The 25,481-nt window shown below is 43.5% G+C and overlaps 1 long non-coding RNA gene across 2 annotated transcripts; it reads left to right on the plus strand.

The window, feature by feature from the left end:
• Positions 1 to 405: 405 nt before the first annotated feature.
• On the plus strand, positions 406 to 22,818 carry LOC113906888. Of its 2 annotated transcripts, XR_003515017.1 has the most exons (4): positions 406 to 687; positions 3,606 to 3,668; positions 19,544 to 19,617; positions 22,479 to 22,818. It is a non-coding gene; the product is annotated as an uncharacterized LOC113906888 (long non-coding RNA). The 2 variants fall into 2 exon arrangements; XR_003515016.1 differs by lacking the exons at positions 19,544 to 19,617; positions 22,479 to 22,818 and adding an exon at positions 5,750 to 6,211.
• Positions 22,819 to 25,481: the final 2,663 nt, after the last annotated feature.

Here is a 25,481-nt window from a genome sequence, read left to right on the forward strand (position 1 = left end):
TTTTGCCTGCGTTGTAAAGATTTGGTCAGAGACAGTTATTTTACAAAGCCAGAGATCTGGTGGCTTGTGCGATGATTCTTAGCAGCTCCCTTGGAATCTCTCAGTATTTCCATTTTATCTTGTTTAAGTGGTGAAATATTGTACTTGCCCTAAATTTCTCATAAATTAAAATCTTTAATCTGCATTTTTAATATAAAAATGAAATGTCATTATTATCCAACAATCTAATTGGTGATTAAGAAAACATAGGTCATCCCTTCTCAGTTTGGCCAGTCAGTAGTGAAGAATGAGGTGAATGATACTTTCTAATACAGGATTGAGAGCCATGAGCTCCTCAGTCCCACCCCATTTCCTGTTCCTGAGCACACAGGATCACTTCATTTCCTCCTTGTTGGGTTGGGGTCATGTGACGGGGCTCTGGCCAAAACAGTTAGGACTGAGGGATATAAGCCACCTCTAGTTCTGCCCCTTAGAAGCATGTTCTGGCTTTTGCTTTCCCGTCCACAGTGAGTTTAGATGCCGCTGGTCTGTGATTGCAACATCATGAAAGGGAAGGAGTTTGGGTTCCTGAATATCCACTTGGAAGAGAGCCTCCAAAGAGAGCTGCCAGACTTTCACTGGACAGTGACACGAGGGAGAAATAAACCTAGTGGTGTGAGACCATGGAGATTGTCATTATAGCAACTGGTATGTATTGCTCTGATACAGAAATTGGTACTGGAAGTGGGGTACTGACATAGCTAAATTGCATTCTTTGACTGCTACACTAGCTTAAGTGTGTTATCACTCATTTCGGAGTTCAGCAACAGGCTGAAAAGAAGCTAATACCAGAATCTGGAAAGGTGGAAATTCAGTTTATGCTGTGACAAATTTGGTAGAGTTATTGCCTCCTATTGATTAGAAGGTAGTCACATCACAGTTTTTATCACGAGGGTAAGTGTTTAGAAAACAGAATCCTAGCAGTGTTTTGGGCTTATCTAGACTGTATGATGACTCAGGAAAGAATTCATGAGTTTGCTAGCAAAAATAGAATCAGTTCAGTTCAGTTCAGTCGCTCAGTTGTGTCTGACTCTTTGCAACCCCATAAATCACAGCATGCCAGGCCTCCCTGTCCATCACCAACTCCCAGAGTTCACTCAGACTCACGTCCATCGAGTCGGTGATGCCATCCAGCCATCTCATCCCCTGTCGTCCCCTTCTCCTCCTGCCCCCAATCCCTCCCAGCATCAGAGTCTTTTCCAATGAGTCAACTCTTCACATGAGGTGGCCAAAGTACTGGAGTTTCAGCCTTAGCATCATTCCTTCCAAAGAAATCCCAGGGCTGATCTCCTTCAGAATGGACTGGTTGGATCTCCTTGCAGTCCAAGGGACTCTCAAGAGTCTTCTCCAACACCACAGTTCAAAAGCATCAATTCTTCGGCGCTCAGCCTTCTTCACAGTCCAACTCTCACATCCATACATGACCACTGGAAAAACCATAGCCTTGACTAGACAGACCTTTGTTGGCAAAGTAATGTCTCTGCTTTTGAATATGCTATCTAGGTTGGTCATAACTTTCCTTCCAAGGAGTAAGTGTCTTTTAATTTCATGGCTGCAATCACCATCTGCAGTGATTTTGGAGCCCCCCAAAATAAAGTCTGACACTGTTTCCACTGTTTCCCCATCTATTTCCCATGAAGTGATGGGACCAGATGCCATGATCTTAGTTTTCTGAATGTTGAGCTTTAAGCCAACTTTTTCACTCTCCTCTTTTACTTTCGTCAAGAGGCTTCTTAGTTCCTCTTCACTTTCTGCCATAAGGGTGGTGTCATCTGCATATCTGAGGTTATTGATATTTCTCCCGGCAATCTTGATTCCAGCTTGTGTTTCTTCCAGCCCAGCGTTTCTCATGATGTACTCTGCATAGCAGTTAAATAAGCAGGGTGACAATATACAACCTTGACGTATACTCTATTGCTATTGCTAATAGGAATACTCCTATACTCCTATTTCCTATTTCCAGTCTGTTGTTCCATGTCCAGTTCTAACTGTTGCTTCCTGACCTGCATATAGGTTTCTCAAGAGGCAGGTCAGATGGTCTGGTATTCCCATCTCTTTCAGAATTTTCCACAGTTTATTGTGATCCACACGGTCAAAAATAGAATACAGAGTCCAAAAGTTAGGGCTGTAGGATTAGAAAAAAATAAGCATGTCCAACAGTAAGACATGCTATCAAAAGAAAGTCTTTTGGTGACAAATATCTAGTAAAAGTTCTCATGTGACATGTGAATGAAGTTGTTAGAGGCAAAAATAAAATCAGCAGTATGGCCTTCTCACCTATTGTTTCTGATAGCTTCAATGCATTTAGGTAATTATTTTGAGAGAGAAAAAGGCATGGAGGGGAAGAAGCAAAAAGAAAAAGAAAAAAAAGGTAATTTGATAATAAGGTTTAGAAAATAACTCTGAGTGTGGTCACTGGCACGAGGTCCTGACTGAAGCAAATATATCATATGTTTTCTAAGTTTAGAATTGCATTGACAAAGAAAGCAGGGGCTTGAACTTGAAACATTCTTGCCTGTTCAAGATTTAAAGCAATTCTCCAGTTGCCAACCCATTCCAGACTGAGTGGAAGTCAAGCTTTTGCAGGTGTACTGTTCGGAAGGAAGGATGTCCCCACTAAGCCAGCTTCACATGTGTCCAAGAAGAAGAACAAACAATGGAGTCCTTCCTAGAGCTATTCCACACACATAGCCACCATGCCCAGAAGGTATGGGCTGTACATGCTGACTCAGAGGGGCTCAGCATGGCCGTGGACCACGATGCGGAGTGTTACCTATTATTTTCCTACACAAACAAGATTATTTTCCTGTATTTTCCCCATTATTATAAACGGATTGTGATGATGGGGAAGTAGGGTGCAGATAATACTTGTCTTTTTAATATGTAGGCTACCTACATAGGTCCTGCATGTAGAGCCTACCTAGCGGTCCTACATCAGACTGATGGAGAAGATGCTGCCCTCCTCAGGTGTTCTGGACATTGATATGGTGGTGGTGGTGGCTGGATGGGACTTTGCATTGTCCTCTGTGGGGTGAGGCGAGTGTGATCTATAATAGCAGTTTGTCCCATTTGGGGTTCACTTTGATCCTGTGAATGAGGTTGCCGCTACTGTGCTTTTCCACTGTAAAGTTATTCTTTCACTTTTTAAAACTAGTAAGTATTTACATAATTATGTGAGGTAATGGACATGTTCATTAGCTTGAGTGTCATAATCATTTCATGATGTACATGTGTATTAAAACTTCACATTGTATACCTTAAATCTATACAACTTTTACAAATAAAGAATAAAATTTTGTAGTACAAAAAAAAAAAAAAAAAAGAGGAAAGTAAAATGAATATTTGATGTTCACAAGTTCAGACTATGGTAAAACTTTTAGTGATCATCACTTTTGAGTCTCTTCTTGGACATGTGGGAAGTCTCTTCCGGGCCACCCTGAAGTTAAATGGCCATGTGATCCCAAGGGCTGGCCAATGGAACAGGAGCAGAAGTGATGACTGTTACTTTAAGGCCAAATGTGTTACAATCTCAAGTGTCTTCTTTACATTTTCTCCCATCTAAATAGCTGCAAGCAAAGGACTCTAAGATGAAACTGTCACACGTGCACGATGACAGCAGACATTTCTGAGTAAGTAATAACTTTGTATTGGGGATAGCACTTATATTTGGAAATTGTGTTTTATAGCAGCTGCGTTGATCACCTTGAACAATACACTATTCTAAACTGAAGACTAGTTCACAAAGCTGGGAAAGCTCTGTATTTTTCTTGAAAGGAGTGAAATCATCCTCCTGCCCTGTCATCTTCGTCACATTTGGTTCAAAAAGTCCTTTTTTAGGATTGTTCTGATAGGAACACGTCAGGATGTAGAATGTAAGTGAATTGGGAGAAGTGGTTCAGAGCTAAGGCTTCCATCGGTGAAGGCACTGAAGGTCCACCTTTCACGGCGGTCCTTTCTCTGTGGCCTGGATAGCACACTGGCGCTTAGCATATCTTTCTATGGCAGGATAGCACATTTCTATACATAGGCATCTAGGACATGACAAAGCTATATAAAGCTCAGTCCATGACTGAACGTCATTGCCCAGGTCTTGGGATATGAGAGCACCAGGTTAAATAAACCCATGGTCAGTTGTTTCCGGCTATATGTCTTCCTCCTCGTTTCCAGGAGTGGATTGCACTTGAAAACTCCAGCACAGCAATAACTCTTGACCTATCGGTGACACCCAGCAAGGCCATGCAGCAAGGGTGTAGATGCTACTGGCATTCATAACTGGAAATAAGTCCCTAAAATACCCATTTTCTCGTGGTGGTCCAGTATAGAACTGTGATCCAGGAATCTCTTTAAAACCCTCTTAAGCCTATTAAGATTATCATAATCTATAACCTCGCAAGGACACAAGTCCTGCATAGTCAGCTACTTTGTAACGTGGTATTTCCATGTCTTTGAGATCCTAAACCTGATTCATCAAAGCGTGTCTGCTCCTAGTATTTTGAGATTGGGTAAATCACTTCACTTTTATCTGCTGAGATCTTAAAAGGCCGTGACTGAGGTCTAGAGCTTTCTCTTTGTCATCTAGGACTATATGACAGCACCTAACCAAGTCACTACTCATGCATCTGGACAGTAGAGAAGCTCAGGCCAACAATACCCAGCCTAGAGACCTGGAGGACATCACAACCCATCCAAGCCATCAATAAATCCTTGAGGCTTTAACCCTGGCCTCCTCCTCCCTCCACTCCCGCCCCCAATTTACAATACCCTCTCTTTTAGGAGAAGGGTGGTGGAATTGCTTTGCATTGGAATTACTGGTATAAAGAGCTACCTTTTCATCTGAGTAATTCTAATTCATTCCCATCCATGGTCATTCACTACCTATTAGAAATATCCTGACAGCCTGCATCTCATTACCATCGCAGCAGCTCCAGCTCCCAAGAATAACCTTCTAAGGAGGATGAAATGTACGCCAGTGGCATCTAATACCAGGGCATTCACATTCATATTTTTAGCAGCATATATCAGTTAGCCCAACCTTTAGTGTACTCTATGTACTTTTAATAATCTCCATAAAAGCCTGATTTCCAATCCCTAGGCTCAAGCTGACAGTGTAAATAAAATCACCCAAATCCACAGGGTAAGAGAAATGAAAATGACAAGGATTAAAATTTGGTCAAACCTCTTTCTTTTTAAAAATTCTGCTTCCCTTCCAATTGGATCACGACCCTCTGTGTGCTCAGCTTAAGACCAGACGGTATGCTTTCACTTTTATTCCTCTCTGCAGCAGGCTTACAGTATTTAGTGAGAGTCTGTAAAGAATGTGTGCTGGGTAGAGAGTTAATACCATAATCCCCTATCGTTGGGGTCAAATGCTGAATAGAGCAAAAGAATTAGAAAACATGTTACATACAATGGCAGGAAAAAATGCATCAGCATGCTGTTCCGTGAACACCAGCATCCTTCACCCGCAAGTAGCGGCCATGAGGTAACAGAGTGGATGACAAGACATGTACTTGGAGTCCAGTGTACACAGAAGCAGGGGTGGGAGACTTGAGCACAAGTCTTAATCCCCAAATACTCTGGGCCATATTTGTCTCCATTTGTAATTGCTTCTCTTCCAGCACGTGCTCCTTGGTTAGTTGGTAAGTAATGCATGTGGGCACTAAATTGTTTCCCAGAGTTGAACTCTCATCTCTCCCTTTTCCCTCTTCAGCAGTGGGTGTGAATATTGTTCTCAAAGTGCTGTCTCTGTCTCTGGAGAATTCTCTTAATGAACAAGTAGAAATTTGAGGCACCGAAGGCAAAAAGAGTTGAACAGCCACCTTCCATTGTATCTTGGGAAAGTCAACTGAACTTCCCTGGAGTAAGATTATGAGCAAGTAAAAAACTTTATGTGGAAGTTCTATAAGGAGAAGTGAGTATGTGTGTCAGTGGTTTGGCCATAAAGTGACAAGCTGAATGTATTTGAAACAATATCCTTTGAAGTAGCAACTATTACAGATTCAGCATTTAAATTTCTAAAGTTTATTTTAAATTTGACACATAGTAAATTTGGGGCTGTAGAGTTCTGTAGTTTTGACAAATGCAGAATTGTGTAAGTACTACCACAGTCAAGATACTTATACGAGGTACCTAGGATAGTCAAATTCATAGAGTTGGAGAGTGCACTGGCAGATGCCGGGGTGGCAGGTGGGAGGTGGTCAGAGTTGGGGGGCGGGGGAGGGGGAGTTCACATTTAGTGGGGACAGGGTTTCAGTTTAGGAAGGTGAATAATTCAAGAGATGGGTGATAGTGAGAGTTGCCAAGCAATGTGAATGTACTTAGCGCCACTGAATTGTACAGTTAAATATGGTTAAAATATTGTGTTTTTACATTATGTGACTTTTACCACAATAATTCTTATGCACACAATATCACACACGTACAACGTATACATGTTGTATATGTTGACCAGAATGATAATCCTGATAATCTGGAAGCCATATATGTAACAAAATAACAAAGACAACATCATCTATGCATTTTAAATACACATATATACTTTAACATATATAAATAACTAGACAGCCAACTTGTGTTCAATGAGTGTAGAAACAGTCACCTAACCTGCTATTGTATCAACATGAACAAAAGAGCTTATTAAATGCACATTGAATTGAATATTAACCTGGCTTCCCTGGTGGCTGACAGTAAAGAATATGCTTGCAATGTAGGAGACCCAGTTAGATTCCTGGGTCTGGAAGATCCCCTGGAGAAGGGAATGGCAACCCACTCCGGTATTCTTGCCTGGAGAATTCCATGGACAGAGGAGCCTGGTGGGCTACAGTCCATGGGGTCACAAAGAGTCAGACACGGACACAACTGAGCGACTGAAACACAAAACACACTACAGATGGAGAAACGACTTTGACTTAAAGTTTTAAAATCTCATGACAACTATAACTAGAGGCATGACACTCTAAGCTTTGCAAATGTATCTTTAAATACAAAGAGAGATGAGGTCGTAGGAAGTAGGGAAAAGATTGTGTTTATGTGTGTGTGTACATGTGCCTCTGTGAGACTACATTACAAATCCGTTAGCCCCTTAGACAGATGAAAATTGACTTGTTTTTGCATGTGACCAATACTATGTATTTATGCAGAAGATAAGATGGTTAGATGGCATCACCAACCAGTGGACATGAATCTGAGCAAACCCTGGGACATAGTGAAGGACAGGGAAGCCTGGCATGCTGCAGCCCATGGGCTTGCGGAGTCGGACATGACTTGGTGACTGAACAACAACAAATATGACTAAATGAGCAAAAGCTAATGGCCTTAAGGAGAAAACCATTAGAAAAATTATCGTTATTACGTTTGGCACATTGTACAGCTTATGGATTCTTAGTTCCCCAATCAGGGATCGAACTTAGGCCCATAGCAGTGAAAGTACCATGTCCTAGCCCCCAGACCACCAGGGAAGTCCCTAGAAAGATGATTAACTAGGGTTTTAGTATTATGTTTGTGAGGACAATCTTTTCTTCACTTAAGTAAGATACCGTAACTTATATGAAAACATAAGGTTTGATTTCACCAGGAAGTATAAGACATATTATGAGTAATTCAGCATATCATCTCTTTCCTGCAAGCTATACTGACAAAATTACTAAAAGAATCTGATTTCAAGCAAACAAATCACTGCTGTTTAATAAAAGGAATATTAATATATCCTTAATTTTATGTTTTATCTCTACCACCTTTCCATTAGCCCACAGTGAGCCTCTGCGTCTTCTTTACTGGTTTCTCCTCATCTAGATGGTATTCTTTTCCTCATACTTCACTTATATTCACAGAGAAATCATTTCTGCCTATGGTTAGTCATTGATCTACACCTCCAACCCAGGTTTCCCTCATGAGTTCTGCATGTTCCAGTTTTCTACTTGATCTCTCTCCCTGGATATTCCACAAACCCAAACTTAAATTGTCCAAAATGGACCTCAGTATCTGTCAAACCAAATGGTTCCCTCTCCATAGAATTTTCCATACACTTCGATTAGCTCTTATCTCACTTCCTGTTTCTTTAACAGGACTGCAGGCAATGAACATGTGTCTTTTCCCCAGTGCCTGGCATGGTGCCTGGCATCTGGTAGGCATTTATAAATATTTGTGGAAGGAATGAGTGCATATGACACTCGTATGCATATAAATAGAAATTTATTTCCACCTCAGACCCCAATGTTTATGAATAGTTTTTAAATGGATGAATAGCTCTGATACACATATAGATATAAGCATTTATTCCCACACCAATCACCAACTACTGTATCTACATAATGTCTAGAGATCAAATAAAGTTTGCTTTGTGCAGCAAGGAAATTAATTAGCAAATTTCACTTTCTTTCCTATTCTCTTTTCTCATTGAAATCATATTCTTTTTTATTCGACATTATAACATAAGCATTTTCCCGTACCTTAAAAAGTCTCAGACATTATTTTCGCCAATTGAATTAATACTACCTCAGAAAGAAGTTCTTGCTGCGCACTGGAAGTTCAGTTGGAAGCATCTAGATGGAAGTGAGCACCTCCTCTAGAAGCAGCTTCTCTTCAGTGTCGGTGTTCTACAAAGTGTGGCCTCTGGACCAGCAGCATCGGCCGCATCTTAGAAACTTGTTGAAAATTCTTGGTCTCCACTCCCTCCTTTCTGCATCAGAGATGCTGGTGTGGAGCCTGAGATGTGTACTTTAACAAGCTCTCCAGGTGATCTCGATGTACAAAGAAGTTTGAGAACTACTGTTAAACACGCTTCTGTGAACCGTATATCTGCAACATGCGAATCTTGCTGCATAAATTCACTTTCCACTCACCCTCATCAGTTCCATATCATATTCATACTGAAAAAAAAAAGCCTTCTGTATTTGGCAATAAGTCTTTAAAACAAGGCCTAGTTTCTTGCTGTACATAAAACATAAATAAATAGAAGTATGGTATAAGGCAGTGTTTTTTAAACTTAGTTTTAGGAACAGAAATTTGCTTCAAATGAAATATTGTGCAGAAGTCATGTGTGTGTGTGTGTGTGTGTGTGTTTAGGGGAGACAACAAGGAATGACTATGTTTGAATGTGGTTGAAGGGGTTGGGAAATCAGAGTCTGCTCACTGGACTGGGCTTTCTTCCACTCTTTTCTCCAGGATGCCTCCAGGGAACCCACTCTGACAACCTCCAAGAAGATGGAAAGGGAGTGAGGTGGGAGTCGGGAGACCTGGTCTCTCTTTTATTTCTTTGGGCCATTCATTAATAATGCATCTCTGAGCCACATATTCCTTATCTGAAAATAAGTAACCTAAAATTTCTCTTCCAGCTTGAAGTTTCTTCTTTCTCTCTTATTGGCTAGCTTTTTGTAGAGAAAGATCTGAGCTATTTTGGAAGTTTTCTCTTCCTTGGAGGCTCAGGAAGACACGTTGGCTATGCCATTTGCAAGGTCCTCTGTCTTTTCTTTCAGTGTTAACCAACAGGCATTAATAAATAGACAGGGCCAGGCAGGCACCTGGCCAGGCACATTGGTGCTTTTGAACTGTGGTGTTGGAGAAGACTCTTGAGAGTCCTTTGGACTGCAAGGAAATCCAACCAGTCCATCCTAAAGGAAATCAGTCCTAAATATTCATTGGATGGACTGATGCTGAAGCTGATGGCCACCTGATGCAAAGAAATGACTCATTGGAAAAGACCCTGATGCTGGGAAAGATTGAAGACAGGAGGAGAAGGGGACGACAGAGGATAAGATGGTCGGATGGTATCACCGACTCGATGGACATGAGTTTAGCGGGCTCCGGGAGTTGGTGATGGACAGGGAAGCCTGGTATGCTGCAGTCCATGGGGTTGCAAAGAGTTGGACATGACTGAGTGACTGAACTGAACTGAGGCAGGCACCATTTGGAGTGCCACGAAAGAAATCTCCCACTAAAGTCCCATTAGCACTGAACAGATTTTCAACCCCAGCATTTGACTGGGACTATGGCCTGCTGATAACTAAGCCTGCTGGCTTATTGGTAAAGAATCCACTTGCAATGCAGGAGACCTGGGTTCAATCCCTGGGTCGGGAAGATCCTCTGGAGAAGGAAATGGCAACCCACTCCAATATTCTTGCATGGAGAATCCCATGGACAGAGGAGCCTGGTGGGCTATATAATCCATGGCATCACAAAGAGTCAGACTCAATTGAATGAGCACGCACAGGCCGATGATGTAAGGATATGAGAAGGTTTCAGGGAACAGCAGCACACAGTTGCATTGGCCTTTTCTGCAGCCTCCTCCTCACCTTCTTTCCCCTCAAGTGTCATGAGTATCACTTTCCATCTCCTTCCTGCAGGCACCACTGTATTTTCTGCATTTCCATCTTCTCTTTCTCCCTGACTTTTTCTTCTTATCAGTTCCTGTGACTCTGTTATTTATTTTTTTAATTTTATTGGCTGTGCTGGGTCTTTGTGGCTGCACAGGCTTTTCTCTAGTTGTGGCGGATGGGACCTCCTCTCTCGTTGAGGTGCGCGGGCTTCTCATTGCAGTGGCTTCGCTTGTTGCGGAGCACAGGCTCCAGGGTGAGCGGGCTTCTGTAGTTGCGGCTCCTGGGCTCCAGAGAGACCCTTCTGCTGTGTATGTGCAGAGGACAGCCGTGTATGAATCAGGAGGCCAGCCAGTCACCAGAACTGGAAGAAATCATTTGCTGTCATCCGTAAGTCACCCCATCTATGGTATTTTTCGTAGCCAGAACAGACTAAGACTGCTATCCTTATGTAAAACAGTTGCATCTGTATAAGTGTGTGTGTGTGTGTGTGTGTGTGTGAGAGAGAGTGTGTGGAGGGTAGCGGTAGTGGGGCAGTGGGGAACCTGAGGGGCAAGTTGAGCGTGATCTTACACTTTTGGCCCTTTGCTCCCATAAAGTCTCCTCTGAAGCCTCTGGAAAGAAGGTCCTTCAGACCGTAGCGCCCCAAATGGCAAGGAGCATATTCTCTGAGATGCAGAGACCTTGCTCTATCAGAGACACATTTCTGATGTGTCAGAGGTTTTGACAGAAATACCAGACGCTCTTTAATTAAATTTGTGGACCAAACATGGCCTGACGGGGAAAGCACACTGATAAAAATCTATGTTATACCTTATATTTTACATTAGACTGTACTAGTTATGCACATTAATTATTTTTTCAAGTGAGATTTTTAAAACACAATCTACACATCTGTGTTTTTGTGTGCTTTTATCATCAGTTCAGTTCAGTCGCTCAGTCATGTCCGTCTCTTTGCGACCCCATGAATCGCAGCACGCCAGGCCTCCCTGTCAATCACCAACTCCCGGAGTTCACTCAGACTCACATCCAGCGAGTCAGTGATGCCATCCAGCCATCTCATCCTCTGTTGTCCCCTTATCCTCCTGCCCCCAATCCCTCTCAGCATCTGAGTCTTTTCCAATGAGTCAACTCTTTGCAGGAGGTGGCCAAAGTACTGGAGTTTCAGCTTCAGCATCATTCCCTCCAAAGAAATCCCAGGACTGATCTCCTTCAGAATGGACTGGTTGGATCTCCTTGCAGTCCAAGGGACTCTCAAGAGTCTTCTCCAACACCACAGTTCAAAAGCATCGATTCTTCAGTGCTCAGCCTTCTTCACAGTCCAACTCTCACATCCATACATGTTATGCTTTTATCTTATGGAGAACTAAAGCACAGACTGCTTGGCTGGGACACCAGGCAGTGTTACCCAGCCCCTTTTTCCCTCTCCAGTGTTTTTAGCATCCCCTCAATCTTTAGGCTCTGTGTCTTCTGCATGTAAATGGGAGCCAAGCTCACCCATCTTTTCCTTTGTATCCCCTTTACCCTCGGTTGCCTTCTCTTTTTCTCTCAGTCAAGCTCATTGAGACAAGAATTAATGCTTATGGTCTACAACAAGGCCCTTGCCCTTTTCCTCACAATTACTCATGACTCCTCCAGCTTCCAATTGCCCCTAGACTCCCATCTGCACTCTGCTGGAACTGCTCTTGCTAAGTTATGTGTCTCAAATCCCCTGACAACTTTTCTGTCACTATTACACTTGACTTCTATGAGAAAACTCCATCATTTGCTTCTTGACTTCTTCCTCCTTCAGAGTCCAAGCCCCTCTTTCTCCTAGTTTTCCTCAGAGCTCGTGAATCCATTCTTCTCAGCCTATGCTGGTGCTCCCTGAGGATCTGTCTTATGCCTTCAGCTTTTCTAGGCTATTTACTCCTCCTGAGCAAAACCATCCACACCCAGGGGTTCAACCCTCACCTGTGTGCCGATAGTATCCAGAGCAGCACTTTCAGCCCAGATCTGCCCCTCATGAGCTCTCAACATTCATGTCAGAATGTCTCCATTTAATAACAACCTTAAATTAAAATTATCATCTTAACTTTTAAACTCTACTCCTTTTGCTGGGTGAATATCACCATCCAGCCACCCAAGTAAGAAACCGAGATTCATCCTAGACTTGACTTACCTACGTTCAATCAATCAAATCCTCCTAGCACGGCAACCCTCTCTAACCTCTCTGCTGCTGCTGCTGCTGCTAAGTCACTTCAGTTGTGTCCGACTCTGTGCGACCCCATAGATGGAAGCCCACCAGGCTCCCCTGTCCCTGGGATTCTCCAGGCAAGAACACTGGAGTGGGTTGCCATTTCCTTCTCCAATGCGTGAAAGTGAAAAGTGAAAGGGAAGTCGCTCAGTTGTGTGCGACTCTTAGCGACCCCATGGACTGCAGCCTACCAGGCTCCTCCACCCATGGGATTTTCCAGGCAAGAGTGCTGGAGTGGGTGCCATCGCCTTCTCTGTCTAATCTCTCTACCAACTGTCATCACTGCTGCCTGGGTTTGAGTTCAGGTAGTGTTCACATATCATCTGGGCAGGTGCCTTCTGGGTTCCCTGCCCTTAGTTTCTCATAAATTATCTACAAATCACCTTCCATCCCTCCTCCAGATGATCGTCCCAGAACAGTGTCGTTCAATATGGTAGCCACTAGCCACGTAGAGCTATTTACGTTTAAATAAATTAAAACTAAATAAAACTGGAAAATCTAGCTCCTCAGTTACCCTGGCTACATTTTAAGTGCTCAGCAGTCCGTGTGGCTCATGGTGGCCCATTGAAGACTGTAGATCCAGAGTATTTGCCTCACTGCTGAAAGTTCTATTGGATAGTACTGTTCTAGAACATAACTGTGTCATATCCCCAACTTGCTTCCCAAGTGATTTCACACATACCTCAGATTAAATTCCAAAATCCTTTAGCGTGGCATGTAAGACCTTGCCCTCCAGTCCACTCTCCCTTTCATCGTCCTCTGAGCTTGAAACCTATGCTTCCATCGTATCAGGCCCCAGCCCTGTCCCCATGCTTTTGGTTATGCTGTTTCTTCCACTTGGAAGGGCTGCCTTCCTTTGTCCCTTTAAAACTCCTGTGTATGTTTCAAACTCAATTCAAGCACCAGTCTCTTGCTGAAACTTTTCCTTGATTTCTAGGCAGAGTTTAGATTTCCCTTTGTATAACTTTCCCTGGCAGCTTATACTACTATGATACTCCTTGTTTTTTTTTTTTTTTAATCTATTGATTCACTGTTGAAAGCCGAATAATGACTCCCACCCCAAGACATTCACATCCTCATCTCCAAAACTGATGGATATTGTTACCTTACATGTTAAGAGGAACTTTGCATATGATTGAATTGTAGCATTGGAGATGGGGAGATTATTATGATTATCCAGAGAGGCTTTATGATATAATCACAGAGGTCTTTATAAGAAGGGTGCAGGAGTGTTATAGTCAGAGATCTAGAAAGAAGGATATAGGATGATGGAAGCAGAGTTTTGGAGAAGGAAATGGCAACCCACTATAGTATTCTTGCCTGGAGAATCCCACGCACAGAGGAGCCTGGTGGGCTACAGTCCATAGGGTCGCACAGAGTCGGGCACGACTGAAGAGACTTAGCAGCAGCAACAAGCAGAGTTTAGAGTGATGTGAAGAGAGAGGAAGGGGCTGTAAGTCAAGGAACGCAGACCTCTGGAAGCTGGAGGAGACAAGGAAACAGGGTCTTCCTTGGAAGCCTCAGAATGCAATCTGTTGACCCACTTTAGACTTCTGACTTCTAGAGCTAGAATATAATAACTCTGTGTTGTTTCAAACCACTAAATTTGTGGTAAATTTTTACAGCTGCAGTAGTACACTAATACGTTTACTTTTTCATCTGTACATCTATGCCACATATCATTTGACATACATTTGTTAAGCACCTGCTTTGTGCCAGACCTAGCATTATATACTCAAACTCTTGCCTGGAAAATCCCATGGATGGAGGAGCCTGGTGGGCTGCAGTCCATGGGGTCACTAAGAGTCAGACACAACTGAGCGACTTCACTTTCACTTTTCACTTTCATGCATTGGAGAAGGAAATGGCAACCCACGCCAGTGTTCTTGCCTGGAGAATCCCAGGGATGGAGGGAGCTTGGTGGGCTACTGTCTATGGGGTCGCACAGAGTCGGACATGACTGAAGCGACTTAGCAGCAGCAGCAGCAGCATTATATACTAAGAATAATGAATGAGACTCAATTGTTGCTGGGGGAGATATGATGGAGGTAAGGGAGATGACAGGTGCTCTGAAAAACTTGGATTGTAAAGGTAATGAGGGGCCAGACTGTGAAGGGCTCTTCATTTTGCTGTCTAACGTTGAGGCCATTTTCTGTAGATAATGCAGAACATCATTAGTTCATGATCAGATCTTTGGCTGCCCAAGTGTGGAAGGGGATGATGCTGGAGGCAGGAAGATACATCCGGCGACTGCATTTTTCTGGGTGAGAAATGATGAAGACCTGAAGAAGGAGTGTGGGAGGACAGTAAGGAGGTAGAGCTAGTAATAATGTGTGATATTTCAGAGGTAGAAACGATGGCATTTTGTGATCAGTTAAATACTGGGCATGAAGGCAGAGTCCAAGATGACTGTGCTCTAAGATGACCCCGAGAACGGATGACTCTAAGTCAGTGCCTGGCACACTGTGGATAAGAAACAATTGTCTTGGATTGTGGCAAGAAGACAATGGAGTAGATCATCGCTGGGAGGAAAGGATGATGCCAATGAATCTGAATAGTGGAGGAAAATAAATAAAAGAATAAGTGTGTGTGTGTGTGTGTGTGTGCGTGTGCACAGGGCACTGGGAAAAAAGGATGTGAAACCTGTGTCCATTACCCTATATGATTTTTTACTACTTGATTAAACTTCTGCTAGAACCATGTTCAGAGAGTGAATTTAGAAAACTGTATAACCACCTTTAAGATGCCAGATTTCTCTCAATGGTAAGTTTAGCTCTGTTCTTTGGATCTGAAACAGCTTTGAGCAGGGGAGGGAGAGCAGGGGGTGTGGGTTGACCTTCAGTGCATTTGCTGTATCGTTCCGGAATGAGGGCAGTGCCTCGGGTTTCTCCCTCTGCATATCCCTCTTTGCTTGTGTCTCCATCTGAGAATGAAACGTTCCCTGGCACTGGATGGGACTACATATGTGTCCCTTGCCCAAGACCCTCTGCAGTGGCTATGTCGTGGTGAATATTTGCTATATTGAAATATACATCTATAACCTCTGCTCCTCCAAGTGACATCCTGTTTCTACAACACTGATGGGAGAATATGCACAGTTTTCCAGCAAAGATCTTGAAGCTGTTTCTCACCAACCTTGCTCTGTGGCAGACTGTCTGTGGCCATGGTACAGCAGAGTGGGGTCCATGGTGGGGGGACAGATCTCTCATTGCATTTATATTTGTACAGAACATTGTTCTAGCAGCTATGAATTGTGACTTTGCAGAGGAAAGGGGGAAAGTCTTACGGTCTAATTAGTTGGGGAAATTCCGAGTTAAACAAATGCGCTTCATTCTGCAAGACCTCTCAGAAGCTTTACTCTACCAATATTTGCTATGAATATCTGAGACAGGGGTGAAGATTTTCCTAAACATAGCTGACTCCAGAGCACTATAAACTTTCTGTGGAAAAGTGCTCCCTGCATCAGAGTTTGGAAAGAGTTGTGCTACTGAAGTAGAGTGGCCAAGGTGTTTTTAGATGCCTGGCACCCTCAGCAGGAATTTCTAAAAAAGACCTCTAGCCATTACCCATCTTCATATGGTCTTCAGTGAGCATGAAGCACTCAAGATTGACTGAAGTTGGAACAATCTCCCTATTCTGACACGTTTAGTTTGGATTGGAACTCACTTTACAGATGAGCCAGGATCTGGGTGTAAATTAGAGCCACTTCTGTCATCATTCCACATCTTATCACACTTGGGGTTTCCTTTCCTCTCCCTACACACCCCTACAAATGGCTTCTTATAATAAAAAACAATTCATGTTGGTTTCCATCTTAAAACTTGTTTTAAAAATACTTTGAAAACACTAGATACTTTTCTTTGGATATTGGAGTATAATACAATAGTATCTAGATACTGGATTGGCCAGAAAGTTTATTTGGGTTTTTCCATAAGACTATGAAACTTCCTCACCAACCCAGTATTTATGTGCTGCTTCTCTTGTTCCCATGAGAATACAAATGCAAGGTGTTTTTCAGTTTTCAGGAACTTTATTGTTTATAATCCAGATTGATCCTTAGAACAACTTGACAAGGAGGAGATGAAACCCCATTGTCTTATTCTGCTATAACAAAACTGCCCAGACCTGGTGGCTTACAAACAATAGAAACTTATTTTGCTCAAGATTCTGGAAGCTGAAAATCCAGGATCAGTGTGCCAGCATGGTTGGGTTCTAGTGAAGTTTTCTTCCAGGTTGCAGAGGGCTGACTTCTTCAGCATGTCCTCACAGGGTAGAAGGAGTGAGGGAACTTTCTGGAGGCTCTTTTATAAGGGCACTAACTCCATTCGTGAGTCCTCCACTCTTGTGACCTAATTACCTCCCAAAGCTCCACCTCCTAATGCCATCACATTGGGCATTAGATTTCCATGTATGAATTTTGCAGGGAATATAAACATTCAGCCTATAACACACATTTTATAGAAATGAAGCAAATAACATATATGGCTGCCTAGTTTATGCAGGTATTTGGCTAAGTGTTTTACATGTATGAGCTCATTTAAAGCTCCTCCCAGAGAAGGCAATGGCGCCCCACTCCAATACTCTTGCCTGGAAAATCCCATGGACAGAGGAGCCTGGTAGGCTGCAGTCTATGGGGTCACGAAGAGTCGGACATGACTGAGCAACTTCACTTTCTCTTTTCACTTTCATGCATTGGAGAAGGAAATGGCAACCCACTTCGTGTTCTTGCCTGGAGAGTCCCAGGGACAGGGGAGCCTGGTAAGTTGCCATCTATGGGGTCGCACAGAGTCGGACACGACTGAAGCGACTTAGCAGCAGCAGCAGCAGCAGCAGCAGCAGCAGCAAAGCTCCTCCCTGAAAGTGAAAGTCGCTCAGTCGTGTCCAACTCTTTGCAACCCCATGGCCTATACAGTCCATGGAATTCTCCAGGCTAGAATGCTGGAGTGGGTAGCCTTTCCCTTCTCCAGGGAAACTTCCCAACCCAGGGATCGAACCCAGGTCTCCCACATTGCAGGCAGATTCTTGTGAGCCACAAGGGAAGCCCAAGAATACTGGAGTGGGTAGCCTATCCCTTCTTCAGCAAATCTTCCTGACCCAGGAATTGAACTGGGGTCTCCTACATTGCAGGCAGATTCTTTACCAACTGAGCTATGAGGCAAGCCCTTAAAGTTTTATATTAGGATATGCTATCCTCGTGTTAGAAATGAAGAACTAGAGACTAAGAGAGAATTAACTTGCTCAGTCACATAACTTATAAAAGCAAGCCGTGGTGTTTAAACTCATGGTCGTTTAACCCCCAGGCCCACTCTCCTTCCATGATGGTACTCTTAAAGAGGAGACTGAAAACAAGGGCAACTCAAGATTTGCCCAAGTTCACACGGCAGGTTGGGGAAAGTGCTGGAATTAGGACCTGATTCACTGGACTTTTCGTCCAAGGGTCTGTCTTCTACGTGCTTTTGCCAGGTCACTGGAAAGCGTTTTCAAGAGGAATCAATGACCTGTGAAATGTCACCGACAGCAGCCATGACTGCATGAGAGCAATGGGAAGAGAAGACAAAACCAGTGGCTCCAAGTCTCCCCCTCATCCCTCAGTGGCCTCAGTGTTGTTAAGTAGAGCAGATCCTGCATCTCTAAGAATGCCACCTTAACTTCATTCTCTTTTGTCACATAAGTAAGGTGCAGTATACTTAAGGAGTTTGGGTTCTCCTTACCTCTTCTTTTCATGACCAAAAAAAAAAAAAAATACATTAAGTCCCCTGCATACAAATCTTCAAGTTGTGAGTTTTCAAGGATGAGAACATGCACTCAAGTTGTGAGTTTTCAAGGATGAGAACATGCACTCATCAATGTCGGGCATGAGTGAAATTGCAGCTTGCCCTCCGTCTCCCATTGCTGATTCTCCTTCAGCTCTACCGTCTCCCACCTCCTCTCCTCCAGTCAGTAACTCTTCTTGCCCCGTATGTCAGCTGTTGTACTGTACTACTGTAACTTTTCAAGGTACTGTACTGTAAGGTTAAAAGTTTCCTTTAATTTTTGTGTTTGTTTTTTATGTATTATTCATGTGAAAAATATTATAAACCTATTTCAGTAAAGTCCTACATAGTTGATTGCATTAGTTGGGTACCTACGCTAATTTTGTTGGACTTATGAACAAATTAGGCTTAGGAATGAACTCTTGGAATGGAATTCACTATGTAGGGGATTTATTACAGAGCAAATTCTACCACCTGCCCTTCAGTGGTACCTACTGTTTCCACTAATCAGATGAATCCGATTCAGTCGCATCTCCCAACGTTCCCCTACGTGAAATCCCTGTGCTGGTGTCATGGGGACAGCTATGGGGCTGCACAGGCACACTCTCTCAGAGCCTGCAGTCTAAACACAGTGTGAGAGGTACTACTGAAGAGGTCCAAACTGTCAGGAAAGCAAGAGGTGAGACGCTCAGGGAGGTAAAGAAGGAGTCCTGGACATTTAGCGTGGAATGCTCACCACTGCCTCTCAGAACAATTTCTGGGATGTCCTGCTTGTAGTCACCACGTGCTTAGCTCCTCAGAGACATTTACTGGGTAGTTGCTGAAAAGCAATAACTATAGGGCAAATTTTTGTTGCCATTTTCCCAAACCCAAAGTCTTTTTGAAATTTTCCTTGAAACCAGGTTGGGACAAAAGGGGGGTTATGTTTCTGTGTCCTGGGTCTCTCCTGAGAGCTCCTTGGCCCACATGAGACACGAGTGTGAAGTGAAGGAGAAGAGGGGTCTGGTCTTTATGGAGTTGCTGGTTTCCAGTCCTCCTCTTGGGAGCTGGGAGTAGCCGTGTTCATCTGCTTTCTGTTTCCCAGCTGACCCTTCCCGCTCTTGGATGCAGTGGAGGGCAGAGTCTGAGCTTGGGCCCCCTGCGGGGTTATTGCCCATGGAAATGATGTAAGAAATCATTTTGCCTTTTTTTTCCCATTCATCCAGGCTCTGCTGATTGGGCAGAAATAGAGTCGTCCAAAGGCCAAATCAAATGGATGGAGCCAACGCGAGGAGTTAAGGTAGCGGAATCTATATCCCATGTTTTGAGGGATTATTTCCTTTAGCTATTGAATGAGGATCTCGAAGTCAGGCCTTACTTCTGTGATTAACAAAACCTTTGAGGATAATGAGGGGAATATGGAAATGGATTTAAGTTTCTCAAAGAAAAAGAGCTACTTTATAAATCCAAGGCAGTTACATACAGCCTCCTGGGTTCAAAATTCCAGTGGGCTTACATTGGCCAGATTTATGTGTGCCTGTGCCCAATAATGTTCCCCCTTGCCCATTTAGGCTTCCAGATCATTAGGCTGAGAGAAGTAAGGACTTCCCTTGAGGAAATACAGAGCTGTTATTCCACTATTCCCTCCACCCCACCGTTGACTCGGGGAATCTCTGAGAATCTCTGGAAGGGACTTCAAAAGTCACGTAGTCCAGCTGCCAGTATATTCCCTTGCTAAGCAGGCAAGTGGGAATAGAAAGTAAAAGTGCAGTTAATTCTCAAGCATTTGGACGTAGATTGTCCACAGACAGAGAGTGAGAGATTTGTGTGTTTGGAGACAGTGCTTGGGGTCTCTTCGTATCTGTTCCTTCTCCAAGCTAAACAATCACAGATCATTTCACTGGTCCTTAGAGGACTGCTTTCAAACTTCTGAAATCGCATAAATTGAAGCCATTTTCATCTAACTAGGTTGATGCTGCCTTCATTTCCATTCCAGAAACTTTTGGCTATTCCCCATTCAGAAGGGACTGACTGCATTTGAAATAGGATGACAGAGGAATTACTCTCACTGAGATTACCCTTCAGCTACATCCCAGAACTGAGAGACTCTGCTAACTGCTACTGCCATAATGACTAGCAATCACGGCACAATCACGGAAATGAATTAAATTATTAATTTCAATAGCACCCCATGGTGCATTTATAAATTCCACCATCTGGGGAACATAAATATGGAGGTCCACATTCTAAACTTGGAGGCATGGTGCTTAGTGCCAAGGGCTGTATCTTTGAAGGCAGTAAAGATTTTTCAAGATACTATATGTGGAGCAGCAAGCTGTGCATTTGAGAGAAGGATCTGTCCCTGGGTCTCTATTAGCTTTACTATTTATTTAAGGATCTCTTCTCCTTTATTTTTTAACCAGTTCATATCGATAGATGCAATATATAAAAATCTTGGTTTAGGAAAAGTACACGATGGGAAATAAAGTCAAACTCTTATTTGAACTATTTATTTATTCTCTCCCTTTTCTCTTTATCCCATTTCTTCCTCCCAGAGTCTCTTCTCGTACTGACTTGCTTCACTTATGTAAATCTCTGATTAATAAGTTCTTTCTACCGAGATAGCTATTCTTGGATTTTGAATGGGTTCAAAAATCTCTCTGAAACTTTAAGAGCATTGTTCCTGAAGCAGAGAGGATAGAGGTCCTGGAGGAGTGTGTACCTACTCGAATCAAAGAGATTTAACTTTCTTTCCTTATGTGGAACCATTTGGCCAGATGTTGGGGTTCCCTGAGCCTTCTCTGTTTGCCATCTGTCTTGTCCCCAAGGGCTGGTGAGAGAGGGACACTTCTAAAGACCGTATGTAAATGACTTCTATGGAGCCCTACAGGGGCTCCCTAGGCTACCTTCTTCCCACTATAGATCACCAATGTAAAGCCAAGCAACAGCCCAGGCCCCTGCCATCGTGTACTACAATGTCCCTAATATCCAAAACAGCTAGATTTCTAGCCAATGAGTTCCCTTAAGACCCACAAGAAAAGTACACAGCTTCCTGCAGGATAAATGCTTCTAAAGCATCCAGGGTGTTGTGTAGCTCTTGACTTCCTTGTTCTCTGTATCCAGGGCTTTAATGCAATTTGTGTGTTGACTGGCTGATGATGAAGATGACTGTTGAGCACTCCTTCTAGAACTTCTACATATGCACATCTAATCATACAGAGCTTAGTCACCTCTGCAGGCCAGTGTGATTTCTAATTGAGACTGAGGGAAAACTCCAAAGGTCACCTCATCCCCTTTGCTGCCACCAACAATTGGTGATGCTCACTGGCCATTCAATGAACCAACTTTCATATATAAGGTTAAATGAACATATTGTGGGAGGGGCAATTTTTAGCAACTGTGTTTTAGGTTGATTCCTTTCAATTCTCTGTAGAGCCAAACATCAGGGTAACTTGAGATCTGGTGATCTATAACTTTGGAAAGAGGTGGATTGTACCTGAATAGAATTTCACTTCTTCATTGTTTTAGATGTCATTCTCATAACTTAGTGAAATCAGCTTATCATTAGCCATTTGACAACAAGAGAATAAACAGAACCTGCAATCGTGATAGATTAAATGAAACTTCTGATTTTCATGGCAAAGTCCTTGCCAATAGCTTCTGTTTCTGTCCCTGGATGGTAAACATAAGCATTCATCAAATTTGAGGAGCTGGACCTCTAGGGACTCCCATATCCTGCGTTTATTAATGACAATGAAGGACCCAAAATCAGCGATTTATGCAATTTAGCCACGGCTATCCCCAACCTCTGTGGGAGTTAGTAGACTGGAATAATTACAGACTAAATAGTGATGATAAGGAGGAAATGTACTGTAGTTGGAGTTAGTGGGCTGAGAAAACAAATGTTTCCGGTCTCAGGAGAATCTGCTTGCTGTTATAAAGGAGAAAAGTAGAAGCAAAGAGACCTTGTCCTGATCTGTACGAGTTCAGTAGCTGGGAAAGGCCACATAAAGTTATCATAAAAAGCAAGAGGTGATAAACACAAAAGACCCTTTAGCATCCTGCCCCCCCCACTAGCCTGCCTCCCAGCAGCGGGAAGACAAGCAGTCGGCACACTGGTTTTGAGATGAAAATCGGGAATTGTCACTGTTTTGCCCCCAGAGCCAACGCTAGTAAGACTGGAGGAACCAGTGTGACTTTGCCTGTATTTGCTTCTGACGCAAACACCAGAGAAAACTCAGACAAAGAAGTGAGAAACTTCCTATTCTGAGTTGAGGAGTTCCGCATGAGCCTGTCACAGCATCCGTTCTGGGTAATCACAAGGCTTCTTTTCTCTTTGGGTATCAGAATAGCTCACCCTAAGCCACCAGCCGCTCTACATTAATGACTGAATCCCTCTGAGGCCCAGGTCAAGTGGCCTGCCCAAGGCCACGACGGAGGACCCAGGTAGACCACGAGCTCAGCAAGCATGGCTTCCTGCCAGAAACAATGCCTCTCCCCTACAGTCTCCTTGAGTCTCACTCCCTGGATAGACGTGCTGTCTGACACTGCCCTGCAGTGAACAAAGGAACAAAGGGAAAGAAAAAAAAACCCAGCATTTCTTTCTAAGATGAAAGCATATGGTACCATCAAGGGAGGTGGGTGGGAAGAAGGATTCTTGGGAAGATTCAACAGTATGTTAGTTATACCTCAAGGGCAAATAGTATGAGAGAAGAAGATGTTTTCTTTGTTGGGCACAATAGCCCTTCAGCCCAGCAAGGGAGAGTGCCCGCCTGAGTGAGGACCAGCTCTAAACTGACTCAGCACTTCTGCTCAAGTATCTTCACTTAGCCAGGTGACACTCTTCCAGGTGAGTTTTTCCTTATAGTAAGATCTGATGGCCAATTTAACTGGCCATGGAAAAGAGAAACAATACAGTTCTATAGAGAATTATGTAAGGAAATCTAAATAAAATCCAGAACATTCACACATTGATCCATTCATGCATAAGTCAGCAGCATCAAAATAAGACTCATCTGGCTTCCCATACCCTCCCTTCTTCCATTCAGATGCTTGTCGAGTTTTTCATGAGGGTAACCTAATGAGGGGAGAAGGGGATGGCACCCCACTCCAGTACTTTTGCCTGGAAAATCCCACAGATGGAGGAGCCTGGTAGGCTGCAGTCCATGGGGTCTCGAAGAGTTGGACATGACTGAGCAACTTAGGAGCAGCAGCAGCAACCTAATGAGGAGATCTGGAAAAGGCTGCTTTTTGCTGGAGGTTCTCTCTGGCTGCCACAGACCCCACCCAGCTGCCCTCAGGCTCAGGGAGCAAGGTCCCCTCCCTGAACACCTGTATAACCCATTCATGAACCTGTGAGGAAGCCCTGATCTTCTTTTCCCAAGTATGCTCCTAGGGAGGCTCTCTGAAAGGAGAGGGACCCAGGTGTACTCATACTTCTGAATATCTGACTGCAAGCCTGTCTCTAATGCTCCTTTAGGGCTGTCTTCAAAGCTCCCAAGAAATTAATCATAAGAGGCTTCTACTCTAGACAATTCAGTTACATGTGGATTCCTCGGGGACTTGCCTGACATTATTGGCTATTACTGGGTGTCACTGGATGTTGCTGGGAATCACTGGATAACCTATGTGATTATCAGGTGACTCTCTAGTCCAAAGCCGGGGACCCCTCCCTCTCTCTGGGAACCATGACTTCTGCTGCTGCTGCTGCTGGTACTGCTAAGTTGCTCCAGTTGTGTCCGACTCTTTGCGACCCTATAGATGGCAGCCCACCAGGCTTCCCCATTCCTGGGATTCTCCAGGCAAGAACACTGGAGTGGGTTGCCATTTCCTTCTCCAAAGTGTGAAAGTGAAAAGTGAAAGTGAAGCCGCTCAGTTGTGTCCGACTCTTCACGACCCCATGGACTGCAGCCTACCAGGCTCCTCCGTCCATGGGATTTTCTAGGCAAGAGTACTGAGTGGCTTGCCATTGCCTTCTCTGACTTCTAGCCCCATGAAACCTAAAGTGGTGGAGATGGAGAACCCAGATTTCTCAAGTGGGCCACTGGGAGTGATGGTGAGCAGGGCCACTTCGCCTTCCGCTTCTTGGTCCCCAACAACAACATATGATGGTTGTTGATTAAAGACGTATGTCTTATCCCGTAGGATGGCACCTGATTCTTGCAGGTTTCATCTCTAAACTAGCACTTTCACTGTGTCCTCAAAAAACCATTTCATTGCTTGATCAGGTCTATAGATTCTGTGTGTGATGATATTTAATAGAACCAATGTGTATGCCCACTGCCATACCTCCTCTTCTGTAAAGTGGGTCCCAAAGTCAGAGGTAACATTCAGTGGATTTTAAGTGGATAATAAGTGACATATTACATGAATGTTGGTAGATTAAACATTTGCAGTCAACTGGTAAAAGCCTTGCAAATAGGATATATGTTGATTTCAGTCAAGAATTGCCATATCCAGGGTGAAAGGGATCCCCTTTGATCAATTTACCACCAAGTGGCTGGTTGATCTCCTTGAGGGATGGGTTCAGCCTTGGTCTTTGTGCGTCAGATTAAACATTTGGCAGTGGCAATAACTAAGTTGGCTTTGGTGAGTAGGTACCCCAGTATGCCCTCTATCTCTGTCACAGTGGCTATTTTATTCATGAGCCCATCACACCAGGATTAGAGTGGGTAATGATGGAGGCTGGCTGATATCAACTGGCTCAGTTATTATGAATAGTTGGTTGTTTAGTTGTCTATTTATTCCATGGTGTTTACTCTCTTACGGGCATTAACATGAAAAGATTTTCATGTTTCACACCCACTCTTAATAGATCCATCAACATGCTCCTTTCTCAGATTTTTGTTTGTTTGTTTCTGATATTGCAAACATCTTGGTGTTACATCCCTGTCCAGCCAAGCCATTCTCTGTTACTCAGGAGTCTAGAAAATTCTTACTTTGGCTGACTTCTCTTTCCATACGCAATTTATGATCAGATATACCACCTAAAGCTTTGCCCATTAGTAGGATCTCCCCTCATTTCTGCAGGCCACCACTTCATGTGACTGCAGCTCATTAGGAGTCCATTTTCAACTTGTACTCTGACACCAAGCCATCCATAAATCAAGCTTGGCTCTTTCCTGCCTTCATCAGGTAGTTATAAGGGGCCTCCCATCTGGTCAG

This window comes from Bos indicus x Bos taurus, chromosome 16 (assembly GCF_003369695.1).
Source record: "Bos indicus x Bos taurus breed Angus x Brahman F1 hybrid chromosome 16, Bos_hybrid_MaternalHap_v2.0, whole genome shotgun sequence".
NCBI classification, from domain to species: domain Eukaryota; kingdom Metazoa; phylum Chordata; class Mammalia; order Artiodactyla; family Bovidae; genus Bos; species Bos indicus x Bos taurus.